Source organism: Convolutriloba macropyga, chromosome 12, assembly GCF_964194025.1.
Source record: "Convolutriloba macropyga chromosome 12, txConMacr16.3, whole genome shotgun sequence".
Classification (NCBI taxonomy): Eukaryota; Metazoa; Xenacoelomorpha; order Acoela; family Convolutidae; genus Convolutriloba; species Convolutriloba macropyga.
In genome coordinates this window covers 35,656,022-35,673,844 of record NC_134479.1, presented here as the reverse complement: position 1 = coordinate 35,673,844, position 17,823 = coordinate 35,656,022, and the positions used below count along the sequence as shown (strand labels likewise).

General features: G+C 33.2%; 1 protein-coding gene across 1 annotated transcript in view; it reads right to left on the bottom strand.

Moving 5' to 3' along the window:
• Nucleotides 1-1,058, bottom strand: part of LOC142350880 (uncharacterized) — a 28,620-nt gene extending 27,562 nt beyond the window's left edge. Inside the window, exon 1 of the transcript XR_012760922.1 lies at nt 719-1,058. The gene's annotated coding sequence lies outside the window, so the exon portion shown is untranslated. The remainder of the gene's footprint in view (nt 1-718) is intronic.
• Between the last annotated feature and the right edge of the window lie 16,765 nt (nt 1,059-17,823).

Here is a 17,823-nt window from a genome sequence, read left to right as displayed (position 1 = left end):
TTGATATTAGCATTCAGCATGAGAATGGTTCCCAGGATATGACCATTTTTTATTAAATTCAGGGAGCCGAAATTTGATATTTTACTCTGTAAAGCTTGGGAGCCCTAACTTACTTCTGACCTTCAGGTATAGAATTAATATCTCGCAAGATGTTTCAGCATCTGGTATCAATCAGAAATAGAGAAAGAAACGAACCAAAATTCTTTTCTATGAACAATTTTTTTTTGCTTTTAGTTTTTTCTGAATTGCCAGTAATGGTGACATTACTGCATCGTTACAGTTATCTTTTCTGCACAGAATTTTAGGTCCTAGGAGTATTATTGGGATTCAGCAACAAAATCACATCAAGTGGACTTCGAAGTGTTTGTTGAACTGCTTTTATACAACATTATGTAAAATTGCGTTTTAAACGGAAAAACAATTAAAAACTTCATATGTAAAATTGAAATTTGATAGTTTATCTGGACGAACTGAGACCGTTATCTGTTAATATCTTGCAATATATACTCACACAATAAGGGTGAACGATTAAAAGGAGAATCTTAGTAGATGGTAGTCCCTGTTTGACTAGGGTTTCTTTTATCAACCAGTGTAACTTAACAATTCCCTTTTTCCTGATGTAGGGTGACTCTTTGAACTCTTTAGATGGGTGAAATTTAGCCCACTTGATCAATTTGTTTGGTTCTATCATCTTGGGAAACAGTCCCCAATCCACAACCGAATCCAGTGTCAAATTGGATTTCATTTCTTCGCCCATATTTCCATAAATAACCATAACTTTCTGCCCGCGATCAAAACAATGTCCTGCTGTTATGATTTTCGTTTCGTTAATAATTACACCAGGGCAAAGCTGAATAGGTTTGCTGGGGTTTTTGGGTCGTTTGGCAAAAATTATAACCAGACTTTTAGCAATATTTGAGCTTTCGCTACCGAGTTCTTTCGTTTCGAACATCGAATTGCAGCGACTGAGAAATGTTGTCAAAAGCAAAATGAACAATAAAAACCTCATGTTTGATTTGTGCTATAGAAAAGGTGTGAAAGGGTTTTGTGTGAACGAAATCTTCTGTCGTGAACAAATGTTGACCTTTAAAAAGTGAAGATCAACAGTTTTGTTTATTTACCCAATGAAATGACACAACTGATGTTATTCCATGTCTAAAACAGTGAAATCAAAATGTGCGTTTTTGTTCTTATTTGACAGTTGTTTTCATATATGGCAACATGAAGTTTTGATCGTTGCCTGAGTCGACACTGTTTAATAATCATACTAAGATCATTTATGATACCATACAAATCATAGACTATATCTCAGTATGATCTTCATAAGATTTCGATTTTTTCTTATATGACTTGGTATGGTTTTTAAGAGATCATAAACGATATGTGTATTGAAACCAAGAAACCATAAACAATGACGTTTGATTAAACGTCGAATAAGCATATTGATTCTTCTATGAGAACTATAAAAATCATACATGGTCTTCGTATGATTTTAAAGAAATCATATATGATCTTAGTATGTTTGCTAAGGAACCATTATTGATCTTGGTATGTTTTTAAGAAATATGATGAATGTATCCAGCTCTTTTTTAATATCTCTTGCTATCTCGAAACCAAGTCATCAAGCACTTCGATAGGATGTTGAAAAACCTGGAAAGGGTTGAATTTTTAACTGTCAAACTAAACTTTTGAATTTTTAAAGTCAAACTGCAAAACTGCATACTGTAACCGTAGTATGTACGACTTATACAGTTTTAAAAGAACTCAATAAAACCGCCTAAATACGGTAACAGCTGATATTAAAGACTTTTTATCGAAACTGTTTGCTCATTCAAATTTTAAGAGAACAAGTGGCGATTTTGAAATGATGAACACAAAAAAATCCTAAAAAGTGGGCGAAAAACGTTTCTAAGCAGTTTTCGGTAGCTAAAGAAATTTCTTCCTCAGTAATTTGATAGAACAAGGATAGCAGTAAATTGTTAAGTGCCTTCTTCGGGTATCAATTTTATTTTTTATATATTTAACTCAAATTTCAAGCTTATAAAACTAATGGCCATTAATTTATTGAATAATCAGACAAGAAAAATGTCTCTTCAAGCTTTTCTTAGAGTTTCTTGATGGACAACCATTTTGCTAAGCAATTGATATGAATTGATCATCTAAAATTGTTTTATGGATCGGATGAAATTTGCTGAACCAAAGGGTGTTTCTTTTAATATGCCTCTCAAAGAGTGATACTGTTTGTTGTTTGTCAGTGGAAGATAGCTCAACTCAAAACACTCGTATTTTTTTCTATTTATGAAATATTTTTGAAACTAAATATAAAAAAAAATTTACGTTTCAATTCACTTCTTATCAACAATTATGTCAAACATTTTATTTAGCTTTTTTGATGTTATCGGTGGCCTTTTTCAGGAACGGAGCGAAGAATAACAATCAAATGTTTCTTAAATAAAGAAAAAGAAACATTTTCAAGAAGAGAAATGTTGTCATGTGTTTTGTCTAACGCTTTCTACATCTTAACATGTTGATGCACTTCTACCGATCTTTAAGACTTAAAACCATATAATCTGAAGTGCCAGTAATGGTGACATTACTGCGTCGTTACAGTTATTTTTTCTGCACAGAATTTTAGGTCCTAGGAGTATTATTGGGATGCAGCAACAAAATAACATCAAATGGACTTCGAAGTGTTTGTTGAATAGCATTATTACAACATTATGTAAAATTGCCATTTAAACGGAAAAACAATGAAAACTTCATATGTATAATTGAAATTTGACATTTCTTCAGTAAATAGTTCTTCAGTAAATCTTCAGAAATTTGATAGGACAAGGATAGCAGTAAATTGTTAAATGCCTTCTTCGGGTATCAATTTTTTTTATATATTTATCTCAAATCTCAAGCTTATTAAACTATTGGTCATTAATATATTGGATAATCAAACAGGAAAATTGTCTCATCAAGCTTTTCTTAGAGTTTCTTGTTGGACAACCATTTTGCTAAGCAATTGATATGAATTGATCATCTAAATTTTTTTTATGGATCGGATGAAATTTGCTGAACCAAAGGGTGTCTCTTTTAATATGCCTCCCAAATAGTGATACTCTTTGCTGTTTGTCAGTGGAAGATACCTCAACTCAAAACACTCGTACTTTTTTGCAATTCATGAAATATTTTCGAAACTGAATAGAAAAAAAATAAAATTTACGTTTCAATTCACTTGTTATCAAAAATTAAGTCAAACATTTTTTATGAGCCATTTTTGATGTTATCTATAGCCTTTTTCAGGAACGGAACAATAAAAACAATCAAAAGTTTCTAAAATAAAAAAAATAAACATTTTCAAGAAGAGAAATGTTGTCATGTGTTTTGTCTAACGTTTTCTACATCTTAACATGTTGATGCACTTCTACCGATCTTTAAAACTTAAAACCATATAATCTGAAGTGCCAGTAATGGTGACATTACTGCGTCGTTACAGTTATTTTTTCTGCACAGAATTTTAGGTCCTAGGAGTATTATTGGGATGCAGCAACAAAATAACATCAAATGGACTTCGAAGTGTTTGTTGAATAGCATTATTACAACATTATGTAAAGTTGCCATTTAAACGGAAAAACAATGAAAACTTCATATGTATAATTGAAATTTGACATTTCTCCTTTAAAAAATTCTTCAGTAAATCTTCAGTAATTTGATAGGACAAAGATAGCAGTAAATTGTTAAATGCCTTCTTCGGGTATCAATTTTTTTTATATATTTATCTCAAATCTCAAGCTTATTAAACTATTGGTTATTAATATATTGGATAATCAAACAGGAAAATTGTCTCATCAAGCTTTTCTTAGAGTTTCTTGATGGACAACCATTTTGCTAAGCAATTGATATGAATTGATCATCTAAATTTTTTTTTTTATGGATCGGATGAAATTTGCTGAACCAAAGGGTGTTTCCTTTTAATATGCCTCCCAAATAGTGATAATCTTTGCTGTTTGTCAGTGGAAGATAGCTCAACTCAAAACACTCGTATTTTTTTGCAATTTGTGAAATATTTTCGAAACTGAATAGAAAAAAAATAAAATTTACGTTTCAATTCACTTGTTATCAACAATTAAGTCAAACATTTTATTTGTATGAGCCATTTCTGATGTTATCTATAGCCTTTTTCAGGAACGGAACGAAGAATAACAATCAAAAGTTTCTAAAATAAAGAAAAATAAACATTTTCACGAACAGAAATTTTATCATGTTTTTGTCTAACGCTTTCTACATCTTTACATTTTTTTGCACTTCTTCCGACCTTTAAGACTTAAAACCATATAATCTGGAAGTTCTCTCGCTAAAATGGTTAAATTACATGCAATTTCACAATAACTAATTTAGTCGAAACACAGGTAATGTTGAACTGAGCATATAAAACAGTGTTCAATTGTGGATCAGCTTTTTTGAAGGAATGATGCTAACTTTTAAAAGTTGTACTTTTACAGGTTAGGTCCCCAACTTTCAGATAAATCAGTGAACTCAAAACCTATACTATGTCTAGTTTAAATAGCAAAATTACATGCAGTTTATCACTTTATTAGAACCGACTGTTATAATTGAATTTGATCTAAAAGATTTGTTGATAATTAAAAAAAATGGCAATAAAGGCGCCTAATTTTATTGAAATCCGGACTCTTTTCAAAAAAGGTTTAATTATACAGATTAAAACTATTCTTTCAAGCTACTTGGATCATCGGATACTTATGAAATCAATTCAGCCAACAATATAAATTGTTTTGCATTACGCACTTTTCCCAGCAAAGATTGCGTTTTTGCAAAAAACCAAGCAATTAAGTAAAAAATAGATCAAATTTAAGGCAAAAACAAAGAAAAAAAATATCCTATTTTATCAAAACTAATTCAGCAAGAATCATCCTAGCATTTTTGTCGAGAAATAAAGAAAATGAACAAAGGTGATCAGAGTCAACTTGCGATTACTAAAAAAGTCCTAATGACAATGGTACTGACAGAGCATTAAAAATAGTTGTTTTCGCAAAAAAAAGATCCATAATAAAACTTTCCGTCTATCAGTAAAATTACAATAAAATGAAATGAAATGAAATCTGAAGCAATTTTTCCGTCTTGCGTATCCATAATATGTAACGCATCAAAAATTTTATTGAGACATTAACAACTGATTTTAAAAATATCTGAGTGTGCGAAGAAAAATTAGCGCTATTCATCGTTATAAGAACAACATTTGCAGTTAAGTTTTGAGCTGATAAAACATTGTGTTGCATTTTAAAGCTAAGAAAAATGTCAAAGCTATTTATGCGATTTTCTATCTATTCTCATACATGTAGGAATTAGACACTCTCCTTATAAATCAGGTTTCGTCTTAGATTTTTTTTGTGTTTTTCCGGCCTTTAAAAATCAGCTATTCAGTTGAGAATTGGGTGACTGATTTTGAAATTATCTGTCTGAGTGAATAAAGATCAAAGCAAAACCTAATTAAAAAAATACATGCATAGATAAGTTTTGAGTTTATGAGAAATTGTCTTGTATTTAGCCAATTTGAGACAGAGAAAAAGTTGAAGCACTTTAGGCCCGTTTTACTCTAGTTTCGTACTTTTAGTTTATAGGCCTTCTTCTTTAAAATTGATTGTTTTAGAAATAAAAGAAAAATTAAAATTCGAGTGAGGCATCATAAAAACAACGCAGAAACTGACGCGTTATAGGTTTGTTCGTTTTCTGTTGCTATGATCAGTGTCCGAGCAAAACAATTGTTAAAATACTATCAAAACGTAATTTTCATTAGGTTGAACTATTTACAACTCAAAATCGACGGTCAGAACAGTTTCTATTCGTTCAGTTTTAGAGTAATATCTCTAAGCATCGAAAAAAGACGATGTTGCAAAAAAGTAACGTTAATAAGATCAAGCGTAAGCTTTAAAAAAGATTGCGCCTACCAGCTTGGACGAAGCACTTTTAATTTTTTTTCTCGATCGCCCACGATGTAGTTTGTTTAAATGCTCCGTGAAAAATCTCCTAATTTTCATAAAACGTTTCATAGAATTTTTTTCTACTGTTGCCTGTGATTTCACGCAATGAAGTTCAGATAAAACGGGACTGTACACTGTTCTGATTTCCTAATTTGGATATTTAGTTAAATATCGAGAGAGCTCTAGCCGAGACCTGGATTATAAAGACCCTTATTAAAAGACCGTCCTCGACAGATTTAAGGTATGAAAGGACTGTCCTCGACAGATATTGGGTATGAAAAAAGTTTTTTTTGGACCGAATGTGATGTCCTGGACTTTGGCTGGGATTAAAACAACCGTCCTAGAGTTTGGCTAGAACTAAAACATACATCCTGGAACTTGGCTGGACAATAAAGGTGTTCTGGAATTTGTATGGATTTAATGTGATGTCCTGGAATTACGCTCACGATCGTTATAATGACTTGTTTTCAATTTCCTTCAAAGTTATGGACATGTAGCGCAATTGGTTAAGCATTGGGTAAGACTGGAGAAGGTCACGAGATCGAACCCAGTTGTTGTCAGAACTTTTTAGTTTGCCTCATTTTTGCATATGAAAAGAATTTGGCTGGACTTATGGAAAGAATTAGCCTCGAATTTAATTAGGGTCCTCGACCGTGTAATTTAATTCTATATTTACCCCCTCCCCCGCCCTACCTGGAGTTAATAGGTCTTCTCATGAATTCCAGGTCTCGACTAGGGAGTGCTACATTTTGATTATGTGCTTTTAAATCTGACTACATTTTCTTAATAATTTTAAATTTGATTTGAATTCATGACTGTTCATCAGAACAACCACAAAAAATTAAGATACAGACTATTATTGTGATTTAATCTCTCCGCTTTCCTCATACGCTTAACCAAAATAAAAATCAAGTTACTAATGATTAATCGAGAAATTATTTTCTCAAGCAAAATCATTGCATTTTTGAGAAATTATCATTACAAGAGAGAAAATCGTGTGATCTTGAACGAGAGAATTTTAGAGGGCGTTGAATAATATTGAAAAAATACAGCTGAACATCAAAATAACGTTTAGAGTCGTGATACCAACCTTCCAGTCTTGAATAGCCACTTTTATAGTGCAGGTTCTACTTTAGAAATACCACTGAAATTTATTTTCCGTTTGCATTGACATGTTTAATAAGCATTTGCGTCTCTATGATTAGCTTTTTTGCTCCGTAATGACTGTGTAATTGAAGTTCGATCAAGTTCAATTCCTGCCAAACCAACAATAAGGCATGAAACACAAAAACATGCTTAATGAGACTGCAACCTTTCAATATTCCCCCGTCATTCATAAGAGGTATAGTAATTTCAATGCTCAAAGCGTGGTGACATAAATTGAGATAAGAGCTCTCTCATTAAATGTTAAACACGTAATAGCAACTGAAATTTTGCTATTCTGTGTATTCATCGATATTTTCACAATAAATCATTAATGCGCATTGTTGTATTTGGGAACAAAAAAAACATAAGCTTAAAGTTGGAGATTCTTACACAAATATGACACTTATTGAGTCTCAATCAAAATAAAGCCCTGTTTTTGACAGTTTAATAATGAATGAAGAAAATATGTCGGTTGGTGTTTAATACTTGAGTTTAGATGACTTTCTGCTTCACAGACAGTATTAGGATTATTTTTTGCTTGAAGTTGAACGATTTTTTTTAAAATGATGAAACTTGGATTTTTTGCAACGCAAAGCGAAGTATATATGTTGACAAAAATTTTCATAGAACGGATGATTATGAACTTCAACTTCTACATTTATTACACTTTTCAACCGATTAACTATAACGGCCTTTTAAAGCAGGACTCCTAAGAACTCACGTTGTAGGAAAAAAGTTAGGCATTTGGCAATAGTCACCATATGACACGAGGAACGATAAAATACACAGGTTTAGATCTTGAATTATGAAAAGACCACGTCTGACCGAAAAGTGGCCGGGAGAGTTCGTGCTCGACCTACGTACCATACCAAAGGAAATCATTTCGAACTGAGCGAAGTGCTCGACTTTAGCTTGCCCCAAAATATTAACGCTAGACTGGTTCAAGAGAATATTTTTTCAGGAGTTTTCTCTTCCGAGAAATTTTGCGGATGACATTTTTATCAACAAAGTTTATAACGTATTCAGTAAAGACGAGCATACTCTTTTGATGTTATATTGAAGAGCTCCAAACAAGAGAAAACTAAGCGGATAACATCACGAAATTCGACACATAAAATTCTAAAAAACGGGACAAAAAATGGCTCCTATTTTTGATCAAGTAGGCACGAAATACACTATGGTACCAAAAAGCTACGTACACCTAAAGATTTTTTAAAAAGCAATACAAACAACAAATAAAATTTCATTTTGAGTTCAAATTTGTTCTCTAATAACGTGTCATTACAAATTTAGCTTTTTTGACGTCTAGTAGACGGTTTGTATAGTTTTCATACAGGTTCCTCACGACGCCTGCGTCAATTTTATTCCAAATTTCATACACTTTTTCTTCTAAATTTTACCAAGAAACTGTCTGTTTTCGTAATCGTCGCTTCAAAATCGCCCAAAAATTTCAATAGGATTCAAATCTGGACTATATGCTGGCCATTTCAGTACATTCCACTCGTTTTTTTTGGAAGAAATTGCCAATAATCCACGATTTAAGCACAGGAGCATTATCTTGTTGAAAAATAATGTCCAGGAAATGGATTTTTTCTTTGTAAATTTTCAAAATTTCGAAATAACCGACAGCGTTTAGCTTGTTTGGACACTTAACAAGCAATTTGCGTCCATCTGATCGTATTGCACCCGAAAACAGAAGTGATCGTTTGTCCGAACTCAAATTTTTTGTGTTTTTCAAGAAATCTCGTTCCATTACTTCGAAAATCTCTGGCAATTCTGTCGCTTTAGATGCGCACCCTTGTTTCATCAGTAAAAACAACATTCTGCCAGAACGATAAGAGCTTCTTGAGCATATTGATAAACCATTTTGAACGCAAAAACTTGCTTTTCTTCTTCAAACTGACTTTTTTTGCAGAATTTCTTGAAAAACGCCATATTTTTTGAGAATTCGTCTAACTGTACCTCTGGAAATTGTCTCGTAGCAAGAGAAAGCGTTATGAGCCAATCGAATGCGCTCTATTTAAGTTTTGGGATCTTTCAAATCATCGGCAATTATTTTTTTTCTGATTTTTTTGACAATTTGGGGGGTCTTCCGCTCGATTTTTGGGCCCCGAAACTGTGTTTTTTCAGGTAACGTTTGTATGCATACTGTGCATTGGATCTTGAATTCAAGTTGAGTTGCTTTTGTGTTTTAGACCATGAAAATCCGACATCCGGTAGCGTAACAACTTGGCGAACGGTAAAAGAACAAAGTGGTTTAACAGTCGTTTCTGTTTAAGCGGAGAAAGTGAGAATGAAATTTTTCTTAAAACGACTAAATTTCACACCTTTTTTCACGCCTTAGCGGAAATCATGCTTATGGAGCACGAATCATGCTTTGAAAGCAGAAATCATGCTGTACGTAGCTTTTTGGTACCATAGTGTATATCTGAGTTGCGACAACTGATATATCTTCAAAGGTTTTTATTGTTTTAACCTTTGAAAATTTTTCCAAATATCTCTCAAAACACGATGCGCTGGTGCAATGCTGTTCAGCACTATTATGTTAACATAATAGCGCTGAAGAGCATTGCACCAGCGCATCGTGTTTTAAGAGATTTTTGGAAAAATTTTCAAAGGTTAAAACAATAAAAAACTTGATTGAAAATAAGAGCCAATTTTTTGTCACTTTTTCATGGTGCTGACTTTGGCTCGACCGTAAGTACCTGGTGCGTTAATGGTGCTCGACCAAAAGTATGTGCTCGCTTATGCTGCTCGTTAAACAAGAATCCTCGACTGTGAATTTTTTGAACGGACCGCACCCCCTCGTGCGTTCGAAAATGGACTGCATCATAAACGAGGACAAACGAAAACCTCGTCCTGGGTTGCTGCTTCAGCCAAACAAATCTTAAGAAAATTATCTTCTCAGATTTGCAAGAAAAAGAAAATTATCAAAAGGCTTGGTTTGACCATTGAAAAAACCACACACACAATCAACTAACTAACTTTTGACTTTTCGAATGTTTCTCTCGTTCCATGAAAAAAAATTAACTTCTGACAACCCCGAACTATCAAAAAACTCTTAAAATTTTAATCTAATCCATAAGAGGATCATCACGAACTAAAATAACCATAGAAATAAAATTTTTTGTCACAATGTCAAGACTAGTTCATAGGTAACAAATTGACTGTGTAATTGTAAACAACCAAGAACTCTTCACTTTGTTTAAAATGTTAGAGGCTTAAAGGCGAGTTCTAAGCTTGCGTTAATGATACGTGAGGATAATGTGTTCCAGATAATTGATGTCATACGAAAAAAATATACAATAGATCTATGCATCTATGCCATCAAAACAGTTGAAAACAAAAAGAAAAAACTTTCACAAGACTTATAAAAAATAAGAAAGATCACTTCAACAAAAAGATTTAGTGTCGAAGATATTTTTCTGTTTTCTTTTGACAAAGATAAAACAAAATGCGCTTAAAGGCCCCCTAAACTGGTTTTTAGTAAAACAAGGAGGCTGGTTAATGTGCGTTTGCACATGGTGTTCCGACCCGCGCTCATCTACATTTTTGACATAACTGTCAACCAAATGAACAGGTAACCAAAAATAGATCTTTGAGCTTAAAAAACCGTTACATAAACTATTAAATAAATTAAATAATACCATGCCCCATTTCAGCACTCACGAGATCTGACAAATTAAATAAAACTTCGGGAGAAGAAAATAAACAACAAAATCAGCAAAAAGAAAGAAAAACATTTTTTACGGCAAAAATTCAACATATAAATTTAAAAGCACCTAGTAACAACGTCAAAATACAACCAGAAAAAACTTAACTACAAAAATTTACTTTTCGTTACAACAAAGCAGATGGAACTTTATATTAATGAGACTATGTAACAAGTTGACAAAAAGAAGCAATAATGAGGCGAAATTTAAAAGAAAATCAACCAATATTTTTTAAAACAATTATTTTAAAATGTCTTAAGAACCATTAGTTTTTAACGAAAAAATATTTGGATGAATTTGCTAAAAATTCATTAAAAAACAATAGAATCTGTTTTCGTTAAGTATGTGCACTCGGGCTTCATTTGAAAATCATTGGGATCAGTTATTACTCGAATGTGCATGAAGAAGAGAAAAAGGAACAAATATTGAACACTAACAAAACTTTTAAGAAAACGCATTTTGCTCAACAAACAAAATTTCAATTATGAGGTAATATCAATAGCCATTTCAATGTTTGACCTAAAGGGAAGTGGACGGGGCCTCTCAAAAATGAGAATTAGATAAAGTTGACAAATATAACAAAAAAACTAAAAAGTTCAAAAAAGCGTTTGAAAACAAATATCATAAAACTTTAAGGCGATTTGCTATAAACTTACTGCATTGAGTAATTCCTTTTGTTCAACATTCAGCCAGAGGCTAAAGAGACCTTTCAACTCTTTACGACTACATAGAGAGAAAAAAATAGGCAAAAACAGAAATTGAGAAAAAATTGAGAGAGAAGTGTCGAAGTCATTAACAAACGAGCTATTCATTAAAACTTTTTTATTGACAAATAAATTTTCGACACTAATAGAAATGGTTTCTGTAACAATTGGACTTCAAAAAACCAACAAATTCTGATAAATATTTTAAAACCACGAATTTCTTTGAGAAAACCCGTAAACATCAAAGCCATTAAACTCAATAGCTTTTAACGGAAATTAGGTTATAATAAGTTATGCTCCGACTAGAAAGCAATAGTTCGGGCCATTCATAAATCATCAATAAATCATCACAATAAGTCACATGACTCCGAAAACGACAACAAATATTGGAAAAAACCAAAAAAAATCTATAGAAAAAATCGAATATTTTTCGAAAACTTTGTCGGAGCCATTAAAACCGTGCGTTGTTCTCTGCAAATGATCTAAGGAAGTTCTCCAACATGCCAATGGGAACTGGTAACTGGCAATATTAGGATAATGTGATAAGATGTCAAAAGAATCCAAAATTATGAAATAAAAATAACCAAAGTTTAAAAAAGTTATGAAAAGGTTTGGCATCGAAGCCATTAAGACAATATTTAGAATATAAAAGCGCTAACCAGATTTTATTGGTTGCAGTAAAAAGGAGAAGTAGTTCAGCCAATAATGAGACTGAATTACAGTTCTCAGGAACAAGTTTATGATCGGTTAATTTTCTGATCGGTTAAAAAAAAATTTTTTGCGAAAAAATATTTTTAAAGGCTTAACAGTCATTTGTTGCCCACTTAAATTACAACATAGGTTGGCTTGCTTCCTATTAGAAAATTTATTTTACTTTTAGTCAACGATTCTATGTCTTAGGACTACAAATTTTTTTTAAAATCTCAAAAAAAGGAATCAAAATTTCAAAAAAAATTACACTCAGAGTCGGAACCAAAAAAATGAGCGAAACCTTAAAAACGATTTTTTCCAATGGGCATCATTTGACTGTAAACAAGGTTTGTCATGAACAGAACTTGGATTTGAAAAGCGACCAGTCTCAAATGGACTTGAAAAAAAATATTCGAAAAGTTTTTTGAAACAGCAGCTCTCAAATGGAAATCGATTTTTTTAATAATAAATTTCCCTATGAGACAAATACTACCCTTTTTATTGCCTTTCATCTGTTAGAAACACAAGATAGTTTCATTTGCAGCATAAAATGTTTTTTGAACTAATATTTTTATAGAAAAAATCATAATTTATTCAAAAAAGTGAACAAAATCATGCCAAACATCACTGCTCACACACAACTCTAGACCTCAATAACTCCTTGAAAAATACGAAATTCCTAAAAATCTTTTTATTTCCGAACTCTACGGTGGACGGGCTTTTTAATGATAACACTCACATTTCTCTACAATGAATATATCGATCGGCTAAAATTGTCTGAACAAAAAAACCCATTTTAGTATATAGTTCCTCTCCCCAAAAGTGGGGTCGCATCAAAAAAGTCTTTCAAAAAAAAAAAACAATCAGTTGTCATAAGATAGTTGTTATATAAGTTCTTTTGCTTGGTCGAACCAACAAAAAATTTAAAACAATACCTACTAAATGTTTTGACGGCTGCACAATTAGCGAGAATTTGAAGGCTGCGGAAATTCATGAACATTTTCTATCGGCATCCGTTTTCGGTAAGCAGTATTTCCAGACGTATATTTATGTTTAATAAAATTTTGCAAAACAAACACATTAACAAGACTAATAAATTGAAAATTAGATTTTTTCCAACGAAAAGTTACAAGACCTAGAAAAGTTTTAAACCCAGAGGGAAAAAGTATATAAAAACAATCAGAAGACAAAAACGACGCAAAAGGTTTCTAGGAAAAACTGAAAAAGGAAAAAAATAAATGTGCCAGATTTAAAAAGCAAGTTAACCAGATAATCTTTCAAGTGTGGTCTGTGAAATAAAAGAATTATCATGGAATCAGCCAACTTGTCAGAAATTTGTGCTTAGAAGTTCAGGAGAAAAAACTATGCTTTAAAACAAGGCCAAAAGCAACTAAAAGAGCCTGGTGAGGCAAATAATTTAAACTCGCTATCTTTCCTATGAACTGTAAAATGAGATTGGCATTAAAATGGGAAGTTGTTCTTTTGAGAACTTAAAAGAGAATTTTTTGACAAAAGATCCGAGAAAGAAAGAAACATGTGAGATTCAATTTTAACCAAGGAACAACTGAGAAAACCGTACACACATACATACTGAAGCAGTGCTACATACAAAAAAAAACTCAATCATTTTTTAGTGCTATCTGATGCAATCCTACTGTGCTATTGCTGTAGTCTATGTCGACATACTGAGTCAACCAATCAGACTATGCCAGCTGGCAAAAAGTATAAACCACCACTATAAAAAGCAGTGAATTTGTAGTAGAAGCAGTTTGTCCAACTCTGCGAGGATTCAATTTACTGACTGGCGATTCAAGCCCAGCAGCAGAGGAATAGCCGCAAACAACAACAAGCTCAGCTGAGCGCGATGGCTAAATGCTTGGTGATATTGCTCGAGCATTAAGAGCTAATGCTTAACTTATTTTCTCACATTAGTAGTACATACAACTATGCGCTATATTGGAAAGTTATGACTGCTACTAAGTACTTATTTCCACTTCAATATCTCATTATCCACGCATATTTCTTACTCTAAAAATACAAACACACACACGCGAACACACACACACAAATACACACACAGAAACACACACACACAGACGCACACACAGACACACACACACACTTATACACACACACACACACACACACACACACACACACACACACACATACACACACACACATGCAAACCCTCACACACTCAAACGCGTGTGCACGTTGTCTGCACACCATGTTGCTACTATGAAAGAATTCGGTCAATTGCTCTCAAAAAATTAGACTCCAATCGAGGCAGTCGAAAATTGAGTTAGGCTGATTTGCCAACCAAGTTTATAAAGTTGAAGTTTTATTAGTGTATTTAATTATATTCTTGTCAAGTATTTAGCTTTTTGAATAAGTCACCAATACCATAATTTTTCAACTAACGTATTAACACTCGGTACTGAGAGCAGCACTAATAAGCACAATGATGTTGCCTATCTGTGGTTTAATTTGACGCCATATGTCTTCATTTAACTAAAAATTTAGAATTATGATGTATAATGTGATCCAATTGAAGGTAATCCAGATTGTGATTTCTCTGAGTTTTTTTTTATTTTTGAGGAATTTCTCAGAGGTGCTAAATGCCAGTCAAGTGCAAGTGGATTCATGCATATCTGGCATCATCTTAACTGTTTATCAATAATGTCTTGAATCAAATCAAGATGCGGCCCAATGTTTTTTTTCATTATTTTTTTTTACAAATGCTTCAATTAATCAGAGAATCTGAAACGAATTCTGTGGCTCATTGGTTTTCGTTGAGTGTTCAACTTGGAGTGGACATTTCTACTAATTTATTTTCATTTGGCATTTTATATCTTTCTTTTTTACGAAAAATAAAGGTCATTCAGCTGTTCAACTTGCGTGTTCTCACAAAGTAATAATCTGGTTTGAGAACCCTGCAAATTTTTACAAGTTGATCATCCAGGCTCGCCCTGTTGAAATTTTAACAGTTTTCTGCTTAATTAGGCTGCAATTAATCTCAGAGGAATTTCCTCTGATCAGATTACCTTTTAACCCAGCAAGTTGTGCAACTTTTGTACGGTGAAAAATGTGATCAGAAGAGCAGACCAAAAAGAAATCTCATTGGAATTTCAAATATTGAGCCGAAAAATATTTCGAGACGGTCGGGACATACCGGTTTCCGTCTGGCACCTCAAACTGGGCTCCCCTCAAATTATAAATCGTTATATACTAAATCTTATTTTATGAAGTAGTTGCTGTACTTTGGAGTTGTAAATAACGTGCCCCCGGGCCCCAATAAAGTCGGAGGCAAGGATATGGGCAAATGGAAAAGATCGGAACCAAGATTCAGCAATGCAAATTCAATTAAGATCTTGTTTCTAAACTCAAAATTTAAACTTTTGCTTATTTTTGTAAACTATGAGGACAAATTTTTCAGCTATGTTATATTGAAACGTGTGCATCTCGGTTAAATTGTATGGCAAAGTATAGCTGATGAAATATCTAACTGTTTCTTTTCACCCTCTTGAACAACTTTATTTTTGTTTTCATAACACTGCATGAACATAAGTTGTGCACGCTCCTGGGAGGTGCGAGGGGGGGGGGAGGAGGTAAACAGAATACATCGAATTTGTTTTGAAAATCATTTTTTTGCTGCACCACTTATTAAATTTCAAGACGACTTTACCCACCTCGCTTTTAATACCCCATGTTGCCAAAATTCAGAATCATTAAGTGAAAGCATGAACTTAAAAGCGTGAACAGAGAGTTGTTTGTTTTGTTCAACAAAGAGTTTAAGCATTTCGAATCGGAAAAATCAAAAACAGCGATTAAGAAAGCATTTGAACATTTTGACGAACACGCAAAAATCGTCTTGAAAAAGCAATTAGAAAACGTTAATACAATACTGATTTGTATCGTCTCTAAGTTAAGATAAAATTTTTGTAGCAGACCTGCGTGGTTTATAGTGACGTGCCTTTCTAAAGATTAATCGAATTAAAAACTAACTTGTGGGTGTTTGCTATCTATATGCTGAGTGTGAAGCATCGTTGATGAAAGATAACTATAAATCACAGAACAAATTTTGTTTACGTAAACAGCAATAATTCTCAACATCACAGCACTTTCAAAGTCTTCTGGCAGCCTTTAAAATTGAAAACTCCCTACCTCCGAGGCCATGTGAAATCTAGAGAAACAGATTCATAAAAAGTGATCGTAACATAAAAATCACTGAACGAAATTTAAGCGCTTGAAATTCCCATCAATGCGCTTTAAACTAGGGTTTGACAAACAATGATTTGTGTCAGTTGGGAGGGGGGGGGGGGGGGGGGTAACAGAACTTTGGCCTAACTATAACTCGTAACCTTAAGTATTACACAACTACAATTCCGATCTAAGTTTTGGTTGGGCTTTATACACTTGTTTCTAATCTTTTTTTCAGGTTTTTTGTTGGATGACGAATTGTGGTATGCGTTAAAACTGCTTAAATTCAAATTTGTGACTCTACATGGTTCCCTTGAGATAGCAACTTCTAGGCCAGAAGGTGTTAACCACCAGTTAGCAACGCGTTCGCAATGAGTAAAGATAACTCTACAAAAATTTTAACCTGAAGTCTACTTATTACCAGCTCCGGATCAATTCCAAGGTCAATCTTGAAGCCCACTAATTTTCATATTTACCCATCTATGTAGCTTCAGAGGCATTACTAAGAAGAAAGGTCTGGACAGCTTCAGTGACCTTCAATTAGTTCGCATAATAATAGAGGCAGCCATAGCTCGTGAAATTTATTATGTAATACAGAGCAATATCACTTATGAATAATCCAATCTTATGCATTAATTGGTTAGAAAGCGCAGTTCTCAATTTTGATATCACCATCCGTTTAGACTAGGTCTAATATGTTCCTTTATTCGACGGGTAATTAATTATAACACTTCCATAGTATCGGTAATTGCGGCGGCAGTTATCAATTTAGCAACAATGCAGCCCTACAGCTCATCCCGCTCAAAAAAAACAAACATTGTACACGAAGGTGCAAAATTTATAGTAAATAGAGGATGAAAATGCCTCCTACAGAACGCGCTAAGTTTGATGCGCAAAGTATGTCGCTACTGAAGACATTATGCCAGTAAGAAAAATATGGCTGAATTTAACCGCTATTTTGATTTTTCCGATTCGAAATGCTTAAGCTCTTTGTTGAACAACTCTTTGTTCACGTTTTTAAGTTCATGCTTTCACTTAATGACTCTGAATTTTGGCAACATGGGGGTATTAAAAGGTGGGTAAAGTCATCTTGAAATTTGATATGTGGTGCAAAAAATTGATTTTCAAAGCAAATTCGATCTATTCTGTCCCCTCCCCCCCCGCCCCGCACCTCCCAGGAGCGTGCACAATTTATGTTCATGCAGTGTTATGAAAACAAAAATAAAGTTGTTCAAGAGGGTGAAAAGAAACAGTTCGATATTTCATCAGCTATACTTTGCCGTACAGTTTAACCGAGATTCAAACGTTTCAATATAACATACTTGAAAAATTTGTCATCATAGTGTACAAAATTAAGCAAAAGTTTAAATTTTGAGTTTA